Raw genomic sequence first — 20,997 nt, 5'->3', positions numbered from 1 at the left:
AGGCTTCGTCGAATCAGATGCAGCTATTACCATTTCCTGTATGAAAAATGATAACATATGATATAGACATAAAAGGATTTAGTTATTTCGAACAAGCAAGAATGCAATCCAAAGTGAATATGAAGATATCACCTCTTCCCTCTGCTGAACCTCATCGACATTAGGTGCATTCATTAATTCCGTAAACCCCATATGTTTCTGTATATAGAACAAATAAATTAAGTGCATTTATCAATATCTACATATACATGTTTAATCATAATACATTTCAATAGTTGAATTTAAATTGTAGTGGATTACCTTCTGTCATTTGGGTGTCTAAGAGGATATCTTTTTCTGCCTCGGAGTGCTAGAGGATGACTTTCTCACATGAGATTTCCTCAAGGCAGGTCGGGTAAACTAATGGAAAAAAATTAACATAAAGGAAAAGAGCATATATTTAATATATCACTTAAGTCAAAAATATATAAATCTAAGTGGTATCGCATAGCTATCTCAGCCAAATTCAATGGCTGAAAGCATGATATCATCAAGTTGGGACATCTCAGCCACTGATAAGCCCTACAAAATATCAAGTAATGATACATATAATTAACAAAATATATTTTTAATCCAATGTATTATTATAATTTTAACAAATTTACAAATCTTTACCTCTAGTGGCGAAACTACTCGTGAGCGTGGAGTCGACTGAATAGTATGTGGTGCACTCCCACCACCTATTGTACCCTGCAATGCATTTTATTTATATGTCACTTTAAATTGTTCTAAAAATAAAAATTCATTTCTTTTTATAAGATTTAGTCACTTAATTGATAACATGTCATAAACAAAATTAAACGCACCTGTGTCTGATAGAGAGGGTACAACATATTGAGCAGTTCATTAGTGAGGGCCACATCCTCTATAGTGGAAGCATGGAATCTACTCCCACAATATGTACATGAATGAGATGTCCCACAATCCTCATTCACGTCAGTGTCTACACCAGAACATACACCCTGGCAGGTGGGGCACATATGTTGAATGGGCTGGCTCGTGCCAAATGATGCATGAGGTGTTGCTGATGAAGGAGGTGGCACTGAGGAAGGAGGTGCTATTGATGAAGGAGGTGTCGCTGATGAAGGAGGTGCTGGTACATCCTTTGCTCCGACCAGCTGTGTGCCATGCTAAACAATGACATCAGTCAATGATGCAGCTCCCTGAAGACTCTATAATTCCATAGACTCCTTCAAGGATATAGGGACAATGACATGAACCATAGGTTAAGGAGCTGTATGCCTCCTATGTCATGGGTCTACCACGCTATGGGCCATAGGTCTATCTTGCGCAAAGCCTCTCCCTTTACCTTCAAATTGTCAGATGTCAAAGTAATTTGGCTTCTCACCGAGGATAAACTCATAATACAACTTTCTCAAAAAATATAGAGGGACCTCCAAATTATTACAAGGTGGTTGGTCAAATACCATATACCACCTATCCCAAAAACCTTCTTTCAACCTAGCATGAACACAATAATGTATAGGAAACCAAGTCCTATTTAGTTCTAGATTGTTACTGGTAACAGGATCGGTGAAAAGAGCATATATGTCAGCTTTACCTATGCCCTTTTTCTTCACTTGATCATATGACAACCCATTTGCATAAAATGTTCGACATATATCCCTCCATGAACCCCATTTCATAACCTCCCTAGATATCTCATTTGCACTATTAGCCATTGTTCCTAGTGTTCTAGCAAGGGTTGAGTGGTGCTCAAGCCTAGAGGTCCTCAACCTATTCACCAATATAGAAATTTGGGCACTATTTTGTGTAAGGAGATTGATGAGATCATCTTGTGTGGCATCTACATGATCTAATGGAGGATGTGGAGGGTTTCGGGGTGGTGGTGGTTGTTGAGGAGCAACATTTTCAAGATTTTGAGGGTTTTCTTGTTGCTCTTGTGCAATGTTAACAAGGTTTTCTTGTGTTGCTTGTGCATGAGGAGGTCTTTGTTGTCTATTTTTTTTTGGGGATTGCTTGAAGAATCTGACATCAAATTAATAAAAACAAAGCTTAAATCAATTAAAAAACCCTAATTTAATTAAAATGCAAAGAAAAATAATCAAACAAATCAAATCTTACCTATTCGATGGGGTGCCATTGTTAAAAATTTCTCTCGATGTAGGGAAAATAAAAAATAGTTCCAAACCCGTGCAAGTTCTATGCTTTTTTGGCTTATCCTTGCTGCTATTCCATAGCCAAAACTCGTGGCCTACACAAGAAATATTTTTCTCAAAACCCGTACGGGTTTTGAGAAACTTTAAATTTTTTTATTTAAAAAAAATATATGTATGTAAGGGTTTTGAGGAACTTTTGGTTTTTTATATTGTTTTTTCTCTAGGCTTGGTGTTACCAAGCCTAGCACATTTTTGAAATTTTAGAACCTGCATGGGTTATGAATTTTTTATTTTTTTTTGGCATGTGGCCACTTTTCTATTCACCATCTTGGTGCACTTACGCATTTGTTTCTCATCATTATTTTAAAACTAAATATTTTAATCCATACATTCAATTTTTTCCAATCGTCAAGTATCAATTATTGAACTATCTTTTAAAATTATTGATTAACGTAAATAACACTTTAAAAAATATTTTCCCTTTAAAAACACAATATAATATTTTACTTTTTAATATTGTTTTCATATCAAATTTTTAAATTTATCTTGCATATTTATTAATTACATTAATTAATTAATCTAAGTGATACTTAAAAAGAAAGGCATTTTACATTTAACAATATAATATATGTATTTTTTTCTTTTCAATCTTCCTTTTCAAATAACTTTTCTTGTATATATATTAATTACATTTACTAATTAATCTAAATAATAATTATGGCGAGAGGCATTCCTATACAGTCGTAGCAGGGGGAGTGAAGGATAGAATAATAGTGGAATATTTTGTGTAAACACTAAAGAAAACGAGAACATGATGGAAGACCAAGCATTGCGTAAAGCTGCGTGGACCATAATGTAAAACTATTCACATGCCTTGTCTATGCCTCCAAAGATATGTTGTGACTGTTATAATTAAAAATGTAAGATCAAACATAGCAGTTATATGCAACGAGTACATGCGACAATTGGAAGAAAGAAGGAAGGAAGGAATTTTATTGCCTTTAAATGAAACCATTGTCTCAAAGATATCCTTGTTTTGCAATTACAGTCATTGCATCATTGCTGAGGAGGATTTTGCATCATTCATTAGAATTTGCAGCTTAGATTTGATTACAATCATCACATCATTGTTGAGGAGTATTTCAATCATCGCATCATTGCAGAGGATGATTTGGCATTATCCACCAAAATTTGCTGAGGAGGATTACAATCATCGCATCATTGCTGAGGAGGATTTAGCGTTATCCACCAAAATTTATAGGTTAGATTTGATATATATATGTAATCTAATTTTTAATTTCGTTTATGCATGTTATTGATCTCAGATTGAATGATAGACATGTGAGAAGAAGTCCATGAATTTACTATTGGATGTAGAATATAGGTTGGAGGAATGTCATTAGTCTGAAAAGAACCAAATGGTATCGACAGTGGAGGAAGGCAACCATTTTGGGAAGTGCTTATATCTCATGAGAGACGGATATCACATCAATCTTTTCATTTCAACCCATTATATATATCATCTATGAATCAATGAAACATTTATATTATAGTAGCTTTTCCTGCTTTTATTCTATTATTTTGCAATCAAACATTGAATGGGGTCTTCTTAAATCATCCTATAGAATTCTCAAGCTATCGTTGCAGAGACTATGCTAATATTGTATCAAATTAAAAAGAAAATAATAAGGAGAGTGGAACTGTTTCATTTGATCCGTTGTAGATCCTTTATTCGTTACATACTTTTCTTGGTTGTAATTGGCTGACACTATAAGGAGAGTGACTATAGCATTCCTTGCCTCCCACCTTCAGTACTGATTAACATCGAGTTGTTTACAATTAAGATGTAATGAGTTTGTGACTGTAGTTTTTGCATTTGGACATAAAGAATTTTCATTTTGATCTAAAATCAATGCTTTGTTTGATTTTGAAGGAATAAAGAGTAATAATAGCTCTGCAATCCTTAATTTTAGAGATTTAAGTTTTCTTTATGCACTATCTTTTCAGTTTTGTTGTTCTATAGTTAGTAAAGTTTAAACTATTGTGAAATAAGTTCTACGAATTAGATCTCATTATTTTATAGCTGAAGTCATTAGTAGATTGTATATAGTTTATAAAGAATTTGAGATATTCAATAAAAAAAGGTGAGGCATTAGAAGGTTGATGATAATGGCTTTAAAATATAATAACAAATAGTGAAAGAGTTGTCTGCAAAGTTCTTCGACTTTCTTAGTAATGCCTAAAACCTTCACAAGGTCCCCAAAAGTAAAATATATACCGTTGCATTATTTCTTGTCTTAGAGTCTCTATTTTGTATAGAGATTGTAAGGATGTAAAGGTTACAAATACATGATAGTTACAAGTGTGGTGTGGAGAATAGATGCATAAATTAGTTTTAATTTTTGATATGACATAAATTACAATTAGGATAGTGTAAATTATGAAATAAGCGAGAGATTGGGAAGTCTCTTGCTTGCCTTGTATTTGACATATATACATTGAATATATCTCCAAATCATTGTATGTGCATTTGGCATATTTACATTGATTATATATCCTAATCATTGTGGGTGAAGGTATTGTATTCATCAAAAGGCTCGGTATTAGGTATGCAAACCTAAGTTTTATTTTGTAATTGAGAAAGTGTGAATATTGTAATGACAACCACAAACTTGAGAGAGACTCCAAGGTATCAGTAATGTGGTCACTACAATTTTGAGTATGCTTTTTAAAAATTCATTCTATGATCATTGATTTAGATCTCTGTAGATATTACAGCTAAAGTTTTACATTGAAACCTTAAATGTAGGTGTGTTTTGCGGAGTTCTTGAATAGTTGGAGTCGTAAGATATCCATCATTATTTATTTTCATTTTCATGTTATGTTCTCCATCTATGTGTTAGGGTTTCAAGCAGATCCGAAGCAAATATGAACTAACAATTATATGCAGATTTAGATACAAAAGATAAAGAAATAAAACAGGACACAGATAACACAGAGATTTAACGTGGTTCACCCAAATGGGTTACGTCCACCATACACAGCCGTCCAATCTTTCTTATTATCCAACAAAAATAGTACATCAACATTCCAATGCCTTAAGCATCCTAGCCGCTTATAACATGCGTTTTTAGGGCAACAAACAAAGTCGGCCTTTTTTAGGGTTTTATTACAATGTCCATTTTCATCAACAAAAAAACGGCAAAAAATTTTTTCTCGAGGGCTGTCGGCGAGGATACGTGCTGAGTGTACAGTACTTTGCTGATCAGTCGCCACATTTCAACACTATGGATGAAAATTGATCACTCTCAAAGTGAAGAATGTAGTTGGATGTTTAGGAGAATCACCAAAAAAACCTTGCTATTGATTGTGGGAAATATAAATTCTAGAAAATTATGCTATGAACTTATGTTTCTAAGGATTAGTTGGAATATAAGACTTCTCATGTACTATGTTCAAGTATAATTCATTTTCTCAGTCATTATTTTGTTAAGAAGTGTAGGATTAAATCTTGATATCATGTGATGAAAGAAAAACATTCTTTATGTCACATTTTTTGGTTTTTTTGAGGTGTGGGATGTAGTCTAGACATCATGATTAGCATTAAACAAATATTTTTTTAAGTGAATTCTTTTTTCAAATTAGTTCAATTTATTTTAAAATAGAATTAATTTCACTTTTCATTCAAAAAAAAATTATTTCCACTAAAATTAGATTTAAAAATAGAAAAGAAAATCATTAATTTAAATTTAAAAAATATAGATTCTCATCTAAATATTGTGCTTACATGTATCTCACAAGTGTAAAATGAGCTTTTAATTTTCATTATTTGTTCACAAAAAAAATGTTCCAATACTATTTAGCAAATACACATATCATAGAAACATTTTTTTTTTCTCTAAATTCCTAGAAATCTTTTCAATATTACTTCTTGTGAAGCAAGCTCAATGCTTCATAACTTAGATGTTCATAGCATTTGTATCATAACCACAAAACATCTATGGTTGCTTTGAAAACATACACTTTATTAGAAAAATATTTTAGACGAAACAAACTATTGTTTGACATTTAAGCCTTTGCTACAAGATGATAACTATTTTCAGTTTATAGTTTGCAATAAGTTTTTCTAAACAAAATTTTATAAATTTCCATTTCTGAGTTAACTAGCATGATGGAGATTTTGTTATAATTCTAGGACATATAGTGTATTATAAATATATGTGATTTATCTTTCACTCAACTTTTTATCTCAAAGGTATCTTTTCAACCTTATCCTCTCCACTTCTTTGGCATCGTCAAATAAATTTTATTTGACATAAAGATTGAAATTAATAATACTTATAGTGGTTACTTCAATGATCTAAAGAGCTTATATCTAATTTATTGTTTCATATCTTTCTTTTTCTTTCTCTTATTATTCAACACCATTTATTGCTAGAACGCTCCCTTTGTGATTGGTATACAATAATTGATAATTATTTATTACAATATTTTATCAAAATTAATTTAGAGCCAAACATGTATATCAAATATATTTTGTGTTTTAAAAGGGTTCAAATTTTTTTACATTAATAATGATAAATGATTAAGCATAATAGGTCAACAAAGATCTACCACAAAAAAATAGCAATGGAATAACCAAGAATAGAAAAATAGAATGCACAACAACAAACAACAAACACAATAAGATAACTAATATATTTTTGACCAGCACATGAGGGTTTAAAAAAAGGTCCAACTATTTTTGGCTAACCTTATAATCAAGGTCCTCCCATAAGACTTTAGACAAGGAGATGCCCAATATCTACCAAATTTTAGGAGTCATTAGATTTTACATGTGATAATATTCTCCTTTTTCAACTCTCTATATTTTTTGCTTTCCTAGGCTAGAGGGAAAAGGTTGGTGATTCTCTTCTAGATATGTTTTTTTGCTCAACAAATTATCAGAAGAATCCATAGCATTAGGAGGGGAAATGTGTTTTTGTGAACTTATCCATCAATTGATCTTCATTGCACTAAGAAGAGGATTACACAAAAGGAATTTACATTTTCCTCAAAACCAAATGGTTATCTTTAATGATCTTCCAATTTATGGTATACTGACCCCGTTTTTACAATTCTTATAGACAATCAAAGAACTTCAAAATTTGAAAAGTTGTACCCATTTACAAAGCTTAAAAGATAAAGCAACCTAAGAGGGGGCAATTTTATCCTTCTCCATAAAAACACGAAATCTTGCATGCAGTAAATATTTCATCGATTTGGTAATAAGGTTTAAGTTTATATTTGAGTATTTAACCAAATTATACATTACCGTAATCCTGAACCTAAAATTAAACCTAAACCTGAAACCCAATTAAACATTAAACTAATCTAAACTCTAAAACTAATATTAAACCAAAACAAATATTTACCTTAAACCAGATTGAATTTTAAACCTAAAACAAATTGAACTATAGGCCTAACACTAAACCAAATGGAAAAATAACCTAAATAAAATTGAATCGAAATCCTAAACCATGTTGAACCCTAACTCTATCACTAAACCAAATCAAACTCTACCCCTAAAATAAAGTGAATTCTAACCCTAACCTTAAATAAAATTGAATTCATAACCCTAACCCTAAATAAAATTGAAACTTAACCCTAATCGTAACCTTGTACCAAATTTAACTTTCACCCTAACCCTTACTCAAATCAAATAAAACCCTAACACAAAAAATTTGAACCTTAATGATATATCATATTCAACTCTAACCTTAATAGTAAATCAAATTGAAGCCAAACCTTATGCCAAATTGATCCCTAACCTTTAATCATTTTAGAGCTAACTCTAAAACTTAACTAAATAAAATACTAACACTAAACCAGATTGAATTATAAGCCTAAACCTAAATGATATTGAACCCTATCCCTTATTCTAATCTAATCATAACATTAACCATGATTGAATTTTGAATACTAACCATAACCTAACCCTAAACTTAGTTACAACCCTAGAGTTAAGCCCTAATTATAGGTTAAACTATAATCTAACAATAATTGAACCATAGCCCTAGATTTAACCCTAACCCTAATTGAACTATACCCCTAAAATTAACCTTAACCCTAATTAAACTTTAATCATAATTGAACATTAATCAGGCTATTAAATCCCAACCCTAATATACCCCACACATTGATATTAATTAATCCCTTATTGTAATCAAACCCTTTAAAGCGTAATTGAACCCTAACTCTAATCAACTATAAGCTTGACCCTAAACCTAAATTTTACTTAACAATAACTCCTTATTCATAATCCTAATACCTAACCCTAACCATAATTCAAAATGCATTTCTAACCCTAACCCTATTCCTAACCTTAACCATGATGTCGACCATATTCGTAACTGTAATCCTAGCACTAACCCAACACCCTAACACTAACCCTAACCCTGTCCCTAACCTAAACATAACCATTATTTAAACCCTAACCCTAACACTAACCAATATTTAAACTCTTATGTCATTTAAAACTAAACCCTAACCCTAACCTAACCACTATTCTAATCCTAAACTTGTTCGTAACCCAAACCCTAAACATGATGTAAGCCCAAACTAAGCCTAATCCTAACAATGATGTAAACCCTAACTATCATCCTAATCCTAATCCTAAACCCTTTCCCAAACCATAACCCTAAAATTAACCATGATTCAAACCCTAAACCTAACCATAATCCTTGGTCTTAAACCTGTCCATAATCCTAACAATAACCCTAATCATGTTGTAAGTCCTAACCATAACAATAACCCTTAACCTAACCCTAACCATGATGTAAACACTAGCATCAATCCTAACACTTACCATTAACCCCAACCGTAACCATGATATAAACAAGAACCCTAGCTATAATACTAATGTTAACCCTAACCCTAACCTGAACCGTGATCTAAACTATAACCTTTACCATAGTCCTAGCCACAACTCTAAACCATTACCTTAATCATAACCCTAACCCTAACCTAACCTAATCATAACCTTGAACCCTAACTCTAAAAATAGGGAATGACTCTACAATCCTTAGGATGCACCAATCATTTATTACAATGTATTAATATCTCAGTGCAACCTAAGGGCTGGATAGTTGTTTCCCTAAAAATAACCCTAAACCTAATCCTAACCATGATGTACACCCTAACCCTATTCATAATTCTAAACATGATGTAAACCTTAATCCTAACCATGATGTAAATCCCAACCCTAACCATAACCATAATTATAACCCTAAACCTAACTATAACCCAAACCCTAACCCAAACAATAGCCATAACCCTAACCCTAACAATAACCATGATATAAATACTAACATTAATCCTAACACTAACCGTTAACCCTTACCCTAACCATGATGTAATTCCTAACCCCTAGCCATAATACTAACCATAAATATAACCCTAAGCCTAACCATAAACCTAACCCTAATTCCAACCCCAACCATAATGAAAACCATAACCATAACCATAACTCTAAATATTAACTCTAACCTAACCATAACCATAGACCCTAACCCTAATAATAATCCTTATCCCTAACCCTAAAATATAATCATAACCCTAACCCTAACCATAACCATAACTCGAAACCTATTCCTAATCTTAAGATTAAATCCTATCCATAATCTTAAACCTAACCTTAAAGCCTAACCCAAACCATAACCCTAGCCCTAGCCTCAACCTTAAACCCTAACCCCAACCCTAATCCTCACCCTAACCCTAAGCATGATGCAAATACTAACCCTAACCCTAACCATGATGTTAATCATGACCCTAACCCTAATCCTAACCCTAACCCTAACCCTATCCATAATCCTAACTACGACCCTATCCATAATCATAAACCTAACCATAACAGTATCCATTAACCTAAACTTAACTATAATGCAAACCCTAACCATAATCCCAAACCATAACTGTAACCATAATCCTCAAATCTAAAACTAACCCTAACCTAAAAGCTAACCCTAATCCTAATACTATTACTAATTATTATATACCCCTAACCATCATCATAATCGTAAAATTAACCCTACCCCAAAACCTAACCCTAACCCTAGCATTGTCCCTAACTATGATACACCCCTAACCGTAAACATAATCCCAACTATAACCTTAAAAATAACTATAATTATAATAATAACCCTAATCCTAAGCCCTAACCCTAATAATAACCCAATTCATGATGTAAATACTAACCATAACCCTAATGCTAAACCTAACCCTAACCTTAAGTCTACCGATAAATTGAGTTATATCTCTAAAGATAAGCCATAACCCTAACCTTGAATCTATCTCTAAGAGAAAACTTAACTCTAATTCAAACCCTAAACTTAAGTCTAAACCTATCCATTAACCTAAACCTAACTATGATATAAACCCTAACCAGAATCCTAAACCATAACTCTAATCATAATCCTAAAGTCTAACCCTGAACCTACCTCAAAAGATAATTCTTATCCTTACATATCCCAAAGTATTATATACCCCTAACCATAATCATAACTGTAATATTAACTCCACCCCAAAAGCTAACCCAAACCCTAGCATTGTCCCTAACTATGATACACCCCTAACCATAACCATAATCCTATCTATAACCCTAAACCTAACCAGAATCCTAACAATAACCCTAATCCTAAGTCTAACCCTATCCATTAACCTATTTACCTAACTAAACATAATTCTAAATTATAACTCTAACCATAATCCTAAATTCTAACCCTAACCCTACCCCAAAGGTTAAGCTTAATCCTAACAATATCCCTAACTATTATATACCCATACCATAATCATAATTGTGATCATAATGCTAACCCTAACTTGAGAATTATACCTAACTATAATACACCCCTAACCGTAACCATAATCCTAACTATAACCCTAAACCTATCCATAATCCTAACAATAACCCTAATCACAATGTAAATCTTAACCATAGCCCTAACGCTAAACCCAACCCTAACCATGGTATATACCCTAATATTAATCCTAACAATAGCCCTTAACACTAACCCTAACCATGACATAAACCCTAACCCTAGCCATAATCCTAATAATAACCACAACCCTCGCCATAATCCTAATAATAACCATAACCCTAACCCTAATCATAATCTAAACCCTAAACCCTAACCCTAATCAAAACCCTAACCATAACCCTAATCCTAATATTAACCTAACCCTAACCCTCACCCCAACCATAACATAAACCATAACCATAATCGTAATCCTAACCATAACCCTAAGATTCATAAACCTAAACCCTAACCCTAACAATAATCCCCAACCCTAAACTTAAAACCTAACCCTAACCCCAACCTTCACCACGAGGTAAATCCTAAAGCTAACCATGATGTAAATACTAACCCTAACCCAAGCCTTAATCCTGACCATGATGTAAATCCTAACCCTAATGCTAAACTTAAACCTAAACATTATGTAAGCTTTACCATGATCCTAATCCTAACTGTAAATACTATCCCAAACCATAACCCTAACACTAACCATGATTCAAGACCTAACCCTAAGCATAATCATAGCCCCTAACCCTATCCATAATCCTAGCAGTAACCCTAATCATGATATAAATTCTAACCATAACCCTAACCCTAAACCTAACCCTAACCATGATGTAAACCCTAACATTAATCCTTACACTAATACTAACCCTTAACCATAACCCTAACCATGATGTAAACCCTAACACTAGCCATAATTCTAACAATAATTGTAATCCTAAGCTTAACCATAATCCCAACCCTAACCCTAACCCCAACCATGATGTAACCCCTACCCCTAACCATAACACTAAACCCTCACCATAACCCTAATCCTAACCATAATTCGAATAGTAATCCTAACTCCTAATCCTAACCATGATATAAACCCTAACTGTAGCCCTAACAATGATGTAAACCTTAACCTTGACCATAATACTAAACTTAACCTTAACCCTATCCATAACCATAATACTAACCGTTTAACTAACCATTTAATAAAATTTTATATTATAATTAAATAAAGTTTAATATATCTTACATTTTAGTATATTCTTTAATATTGCAAGATATATTAAATTTCATATTTCTTTGCATAATAATATAAAATTCATAATAGAACTTTATAGTAATAATAATAATTGCAATAATAATATTACAAATTATAGCAACAAACATTAATCTTATAATATTATATAATTCTGTTTTAAATTTTTTATTTATAACAAATATCTCTCGATATATTAATAACAAATATCTTCCCTTTAAAACTCTGTATATTACTTGTCTCTTGAATATTCCTTTTCAAAAAACCATTCTTTATTAATTACAGTAATTCATTATTTTGAAAAAAAGGTATTTCCCTTCGGAGCATATAATTTTTCTTATGAATGTTCCTTTTTAATCACCTTTCTCAGGACTTTCAACTTACAGATTGAAAAAATAATGGTCGTGGGATCCTTTTCGAGTTTAAGAAGGAAACTGTCCAATGAGAGGATTGAGGAAATAGTTGGCTTGCACCCATAATGGAGTTTACTGTTACCATGTGGAATGCTGGATTTATATATAATTTAAAAAATATATATATCAGGCAATACTATGGAGCAAATCACGTGCAAAATCTATACATAAACTCCATAGGATGTAGATTAAACCACAGTAATGTTATAAGATTAAATTATAATAATTATATTATTAATAATATTTATATTTTTAATAGTTAGGAGCTCCTTCAGCATTGGGGCAATGCTCTTTGTGTGGTTGCCCAGTGCCATCGGATTCTGTTTTTGCTAACTGCATTCCGCTGACCTTGTAGTCGGAGGTTCCTGGCCACTCCTCTGGTGGGGAAGACGACGCGTGGAGGTGCGTTTAGCTTCTCCTCCGCATTGTGGCGCTGCCTCGGGGTGGCCTTCTTCTGCTCCTGTTACTTTGGTTTCTGTTGTCGGACCCTACTCCTAGCCCTGCTGATGTATGGGGCAAGAAAGCTGATCAAGATTCTCGCGGGATGATCTTGTATTCCCCGACCTTTTTTTGTGAATATGTACTTTAATATTATTTTCTAATAGAGAAGTCCTATTCATCAAAAAATTTCAAAATATTCACTTAATTTATATTTTAATAAAAAAAAATTATACTTAATTTATTTACATCTTATTGAATAGAATTCATATTTAATTTAAATATATTTCAGTGAAGAAAACTCATAAATAATTTATATTTCAGTGAAAAGATCTCAATGAATCAATGCCATTTATTTATCTCTACATCTAAAAACATTATTAATATTATATCCTAGCACTAATGGTCAACTCCCAACAGCTTCTTGATGTCTTTCTGCAATCATAAATTTGCAACTATTAGCAAATATAAGCAGGCTAAATCATTTTTAATACAGTTGACAAATGTAAGCAGGCTAAATCATCATGAATCAGTGAGCCATTCAAGTTATAGAATCAAATACCTCAATACTCAATGGCGAAGTAGTGGGGGCATATCGATCAAATACATTTCCATCTTTATCAATCAAAAACTTGAAAAAGTTCCATTTAATGTTCTCATAAAAAATACCACCTCTGCATGCTTTTAAGAACTTGTAGACAGGAGCTGCATCATCACCATTCACATTGACCTATATAACAACATTGGAAAGTTTGATTCAGGAAAGAATCAAATAGCTTGTTAACCAGAAACTTCACCTTTCAAATCAGATTCACTTCCCCTGAACAATACTAAATGACATACTCTATATCACACAAACAGATTTGAAATGCAAACCTTATCAAATATAGGAAAGTTGGCTTTAAAGCGAGTGCACACAATTGCTGCAACCTCTTCATTAGTACTAGGTTCTTGTGTGGCAAACTGATTACATGAGAAAGCCAATTGTTGGATTTTGCCAAGATCAAGAGGTCAATGAAATGTACAAGATAGAGACATAATATGGGACAAGAATAAACTGTATTCTCATCAATAGAAAATGATCAACAATCAACTGGATTATCTCCAATATAATGAATAGAGGCTTGCTTATATAAGCAAGGCCATATGGATGTATGAGCACACAAACATGACATGTGGCTCAATGAGAAAAAAGGGTAGGTAGGAAATAGGTGTGGGTAGGTAGGAGAAATAATATAATATTCCACATGAGGTGGATCACCCACCGAAGGTGGAATTATCACTCCACTATAAGTGGATATGATAGTGTAATAACAAAATCAACACCATAAAAGGTGGAATTTCTCCTACACACACTATCCCAATGTGACACAAACACCCAAGTGTCTCATATCCAAACTACTATGAAATGCATTATCCTAAGTAAACTTAAGTAAGTGTAATAATATCCATGATGAATAATTATTTACACCAACACCCCCCCTTAAGTGCAACTTAGGGGAATACACTTAAGTCTACAATGCAACTAAGCAATGCAAGATGGGTCCCGGCTACGAGGCCATGTTAGGTACCCATGCACAAATGCAAATGCATGCAAACCAATGCAATGAAATCTCTCACAAAGTGGGGAAAGAGAGAAAAACCCAATGGGAAAAAACCCTCCCCCAAAAAGAGAGATGAAAGCTTATACAAGAGAACTCTCAAAGAAGTATGTGAGGAACAAAACCCCATGTGAGGAAAAAGTCCCCCCCATATGAGAGAGGAAGAGAAGTCAAACTGTGATCCTCTCTCAATGAAGAATCTGCACCAATGATAGAAGCTCGATGTATGAAGAAACTGCTCCACGAACGTCGAACAACATTCCTCCCCTTAGGAAGAAACAAAACCAAAGGTGTATCCATGAAGTCTCCCCAATCATGAAGGGAAGATGTATGAAGAAAACTCATGATGAAAGGAATCTCTGAAAACTGCTCAAGTGTCCCCATGTCGATGCTGAAGGATACCCCCTCCAAAGGTGGTGAACTGCTCCATACTACTGAAAAAGGAACTCCAACATCTGGTGAAGATGAATGTAGAACAATATCCAAAGACTCATGTGTCTCCTCAAAGAATAAAGAGACCTCCTCCAACTTCTGTACATAAGTATCCACAATCATGTCAACCTCGAAAGAATGATCATGTAGAGAATGAACAAGAGGGTCAGAGTGTGCCCTCACAACAATCGAAGAAGGATCATCTTCATTAAAGAGAAGATGAATGTCATCAATGATGTCTCCCAAATCTGCAATATAGGATTCCATAAACAAACCTGCAATATCTGTCATGTAATCATCCCATGAATCTGAAGCTGGAAGACAATGAATATCCTGCTGCACTGAATCACATGAAGGCAAAACTGTCGCACTATCTGCATCATCAAGTACAATAGGTGATGTGATATCAATATGAGAAGATGAAATACAAGACTCAAGAACTGGGTTACATGTGAGAATCCCCATGTTCAAGTGTTCAAAGTTCTCCTCAAAATCTGAACCATCACAATAACTGTGATCATCATGTGTAGAATCATCAAATGTGAAATCATCATTATCAACAAAATCTGAAAAGGAGTACAACCAAGATGCATGATCAACCACCCCAGTTGCAATGATAGCTCTAGTCTCCATGTCTCTAATAAAAACTGAGTCAGGTGTGAACTCCACAACTCTCTTAGTTGTGCCATGTGTGATTTGATAGATAGAAAGGAGATTGTTTGTCAAGTGGGGTACACACAACACATCATTGAAGGAGTTATCCCCAATGTCAATAGATCCTTTCCCAATCACATCCATGTATGTATGATTGCCCATCAAAATCTGTGGCATGGTGCAAGGCTCAAATGTAGAGAACATAGATTGTGAAGATGCCATATGATGAGAAGCCCCTGAATCTAGAAGCCATCTCTCTGAATCATGACTGATAGTAGCACATAGAGCTTTTCCTTTTCTTGTTCCAAAAGAGTGAGTCTTTCCACTTGTAAAAAGCCATGAATGCTTGCCCTTTTCCTTTTGAATGTGAGGAAGTGGAAGTTGATGAATCATCCTTCTTGTAGACTTTAGGCAAATCAATGTTATGCTTTTTGATGATATGTGTAAGCTCATCAATCTTCTTAGTATGGCAACGATGTTCCTCATGACCAATCTTTTTACAATAAGCACAAGTAGGTCTCTCTCTCTTTGGTGAATTATCTCTCTTGGAAGAGGATGAATCTCCTTGTTGTGGAGAAGATGATGCTTTTTCCTTAGGCTTTGATTGCCATTTCTTCTTGTTTGAGTTGTCCTTTCCTTGATTTCCTTTGTTTCCTTGATTTGCCACTAATGCTTGAGACTTAGAAGAAGCCTTAAGAATGCCCATGCTTATCAACTTAGTTTGTTCCATCATCAACATTTCATTGAAAGCATCAAATGTAGGCATTTTGTAGCTTGAACCCATTGTCATCCTATGAGTTTGGAAACTAGAAACAAATGCTGCATATTCTTGTGGAAGCTTCCCTATCAAGTTGAATATCAATTGAGTATCCTTTTTATCAATGCCACAATCTTTGAGTTGTGCCCTCAACTTATTTGCCTTAGTGACATAATCTTGTATAGTATCAAAGTTCTTGGGATCTAACATGGTGAGATCACTATCAATTTGATATCCCCTAATCTCATCAACTTGACCATACAAGTCTTGAAACTTTTGCCAAGCATCCTTGATTAGAGTACATTTCTCAATATGAAAAATGAGATCCTTTGATACATACTTTCTTAAGGTACCAATTGCCATGATATTTTTAGTGAGCCAATCTAAGTGACCAACTGGATCAGCCTTAGGATCAGCTGGAGCAACAATAGTTCCATCAATGTAATGAGTGAGTCCTTTTTCCATAAGTTTACTCCATGCATCAATTTTCCAAGTAGCATAATTATGTGGAGTTAAGAGAGGAAACTTAGAAGAACCCATAGCAGCAAAAAGGAAAGAACACAAGAGCACAAAAGCACAAAAGACACCCCCAAAATTCAATCAATCAAAGTACCCCCCCTAAAGTGATGATTTTGGCACTTTATACTTAGTGCGATTACAATGAGCCACTTGCAAAACAAGGCAAAGTGGGCTTATGATGCAAATTTTACAACTTCCCAAATGAGATACAAGAGACTTCAATCAATAGTGCAATGAATCTAACTGAGATTCAAGCAAATATACAAGTACCAAGATAGCCAAAAATGGCCAAGATCTGAAAGTACAATTTATACTTACAATGACATCAATCTGATAGCATCATGTGAAAGTAGACAAAAAAATACGCACTTTCAAAAAAAACGGCACCTAAAAAGGAGGTCGGATGACCCCAAACGAAGCCTCTGAAGTTGCAAAAACTGGGATTACTCAGGGACAGTCACCAAAAACTGCATTTTCTAAAAAATCCGTGCATCAAAATCAAAAAATTCTTTCACCACTGCGGAGAGCACGAAATTCTAGCCCATTTCAAAAAAAATTGCACCAAAAAAGGAGCAAAAATGAGCAAGTTATGGCCATTTGAAGTTGAACTGCAAAATCAAAAATGCAAATGAGAGGGGGTCAAAAAATTTTCAAACCCTGCTGATGTGGCACTGACGTTAGCAAAACAGTGTGTTAAATTTGACGGCCGTATGACCTTCGCCAAAACTTCACTGCCTGGCTGACTGGGCGTCCGTACCGTACGGACAGACTGCATGGCAAAACTGACCATATGTTCGTACCGTACGGAATTGCTGATTGTGGAGGGTGATGTGGCTGTCCGTACTGCTGACTGTGTGTACGGTAATCCATGTGGCTATGTATGGAAAATCGACGTGTCTGTACGGAGGTGCCGCGTGGCGGAGAAGTTGTCCTGTCCGCGTGGCTGTGCTGACGTGGCAGAAGGTGTGGTCGGGTTCGGTGACCTATCAGACGGGCCGGAGGCGGAGGGCGTCGAGGAGCGGCGGAGCAGAGGCGCTGCTGGGCACTGCAGGGGCGCAGGGAGCGGCGCCGGCGGCGGTCTGCGAGCGGAGGTCACTGCGGGCGCCGGGAGGCGAGGACGCGGGAGGCGCCAGGGGCCGCAGCCAGCGCTGGGCGGGGAACCTGCAGGCAACTCCCGGGAGCTGGGTGCCGGCGGTTGTGCGGGATCCGGCCGGTGGCGTTGGAGGCAGCGCTCGGGTACCGGAGGACGGTAGTGGCAGGTACAGCAGTCTGTAGAAAGCGGTACGGGTGCAGCAGGGAAGGTACTGCGGCAGACGATGACCTGCAAAAAATGGTACGGGTACAGCACGGGGGGGGGTCTGCGAACCCCCCATAAAAACAATTTTTGATTTTTTTTTCTTTTTAATTTTTTTGATCACTTTTTCAATTTTTTTTGATTTTTTTTTTTTCGAATTTTTCAAACAATTTGCAGAAAAATGAAAATATTTTTTTTTTTGAAAAAATATATGAATATTCAAAAAATCCGTACGATTAGCAAAATTGGGAAAAAAAAATTTCCTCACCAAAATAGGCCAACTTTATAACCAAAATTTATGGAAATGGCCTTCCGGATGCAATGGCGAGGTCGGATCTGGTCTAGGACGCCTCCAAAAGATGATGCTCCTCAGATCTGCCTCTTGACGTCACAATAATGCCTCTTCAAGACGAATCAATGAAGCTCCAATAGCGCTGATACCATGTTGGATTTTGCCAAGATCAAGAGGTCAATGAAATGTACAAGATAGAGACATAATATGGGACAAGAATAAACTGTATTCTCATCAATAGAAAATGATCAACAATCAACTGGATTATCTCCAATATAATGAATAGAGGCTTGCTTATATAGGCAAGGCCATATGGATGTATGAGCACACAAACATGACATGTGGCTCAATGAGAAAAAAGGGTAGGTAGGAAATAGGTGTGGGTAGGTAGGAGAAATAATATAATATTCCACATGAGGTGGATCACCCATCGAAGGTGGAATTATCACTCCACTATAAGTGGATATGATAGTGTAATAACAAGATCAACACCATAAAAGGTGGAATTTCTCCTACACACACTATCCCAATGTGACACAAACACCCAAGTGTCTCATATCCAAACTACTATGAAATGCATTATCCTAAGTAAACTTAAGTAAGTGTAATAATATCCATGATGAATAATTATTTACACCAACACCAATATTTCGAAACCTGCAAACAGTTTTTCTAAATAATATAAGTTGTCTAAAGAATTGAGGATTGAACTTGAAGTTTGATATCCTGAAAACCAAGAGAATCATTGAATGGGAAGTCTAGTAAAAACTTGTAGATAATTAAAATCTTTATAAGTTATTGACCTGTACCTAAACTTAAGGATGGAAGAAATCTGATGTCATGTCTGCACAATCAAATCTAGCATAAAGATGTAGTGAAGCCTAGTTTTAGCTACTCCCCATGCAAGAACATCTATTTTGTATTGGGCCACACAGAAAATCATTCAAATGCACCTCAGAGATACTTCTAGGAAATATGCCCATTGCACAATATTAATAATAATTTTAGGAGGTTCACAGTTACAGACTGGTAAATTGTATAACCAGTATGTATCCCATGTTACAGAATTTCTCAGCATCCAAGATTTAAACTCAAGCATTTTTAAACCCATCATCACCATCTCAAAGTTAATCTAACAAGTCTTCATTATACATACAATAATTTTGATTTTCAATCGAAAAACGTACAGAATTGAAATCAAAAGCTATCATACATCTACTTCATAGACTGAAAAACTCATAGAACTAGATAGAACGGTCTACTTCCCCTGTCTAATACTAAAAGCCCCCAAAGCACAGATAAAGCCCTACTAAAAGCTGAAAACATTACAAGACTATATTTACTGCATATCACCTTGGTCCTTAAACTTGGCATACAATTCATTCATCTCCTGATAGTATTAATCACCCACCATTGAAGAGGGAAACATATTCAAATTTTCCAAGCATCAATAGCTTAGTTTTGAAACACCCAAGGCTTAATGAAAAATATAAGTAGAATTCTACAAAATATAGGAAAAAAAAATTTACCAGTGAGATGCAACATTGCTTATAAGCAAAACCTTGCCCTTGTAAGTGCTGAGACTCACATCATTGCCCTTGATGTCCTGTCAGCAAGATTTTGTTAGTCTTAACTTTGAGTTAATAATTATACAGAGAAAAAACATCAATCTAATACATTGGAATTACCTTAACATTAAAATCATGGACAGAAATTGGCAGTCTTGATGAGCTATTGCCCATGATGGAATGGAGTTTGGAGAAAAGCCCATACAAATAATCAGAATAATGGTAATTAGTTGATAATGTTAAGGTGTGTAAGGGGGTTTTTATGATGAGGGAATGCTTAAGAATCAGCCGCCATTGCAAGAAGACAACAAATGTTATCAAGTACAGTATGCGATAACTAGAGTAAGCAATCTGTCAGAGAAGACAGAAGAGAGATGAAAACTATATACGAGATAAAGAAAATAAATCATTTTTCTGAGTTGTGGAACAAAATCCACAAGGCATATACTCGCACAAAGAATATAATACGAGATAAGGGTCCGCTGTAGAATTGCTATTATTAAATTTAGTTGATAATAAAGGACAATTTATTTATTATATTTTTAATTTAATGGAGATTGACTTCTTAAATTATTCACCTAGGTTTAATAAGCAATTTGGATGTACTTTGAACACTAAATACAGTACAATTTTAGTATTTTATCGCTATCAAAAGTTGAAAAGGTGATGTGGACGATGGACTTTTCATTCTTATATTTTTTTTTCCTATAAAAACAGTTTTGGGTATATAATGTTGTTTCACAATTTAGCTATGATATGAAATTAATTTAAATTATAATTTCATAAG

General features: G+C 34.5%; 1 pseudogene; it reads right to left on the bottom strand.

Moving 5' to 3' along the window:
• Positions 1 to 13,492: 13,492 nt before the first annotated feature.
• Positions 13,493 to 20,384, bottom strand: LOC131053501 (probable phospholipid hydroperoxide glutathione peroxidase; annotated as a pseudogene).
• Positions 20,385 to 20,997: the final 613 nt, after the last annotated feature.

Source organism: Cryptomeria japonica, chromosome 2, assembly GCF_030272615.1.
Source record: "Cryptomeria japonica chromosome 2, Sugi_1.0, whole genome shotgun sequence".
NCBI lineage: Eukaryota > Viridiplantae > Streptophyta > Pinopsida > Cupressales > Cupressaceae > Cryptomeria > Cryptomeria japonica.
This window is presented reverse-complemented; position numbering and strand designations above follow the sequence as displayed.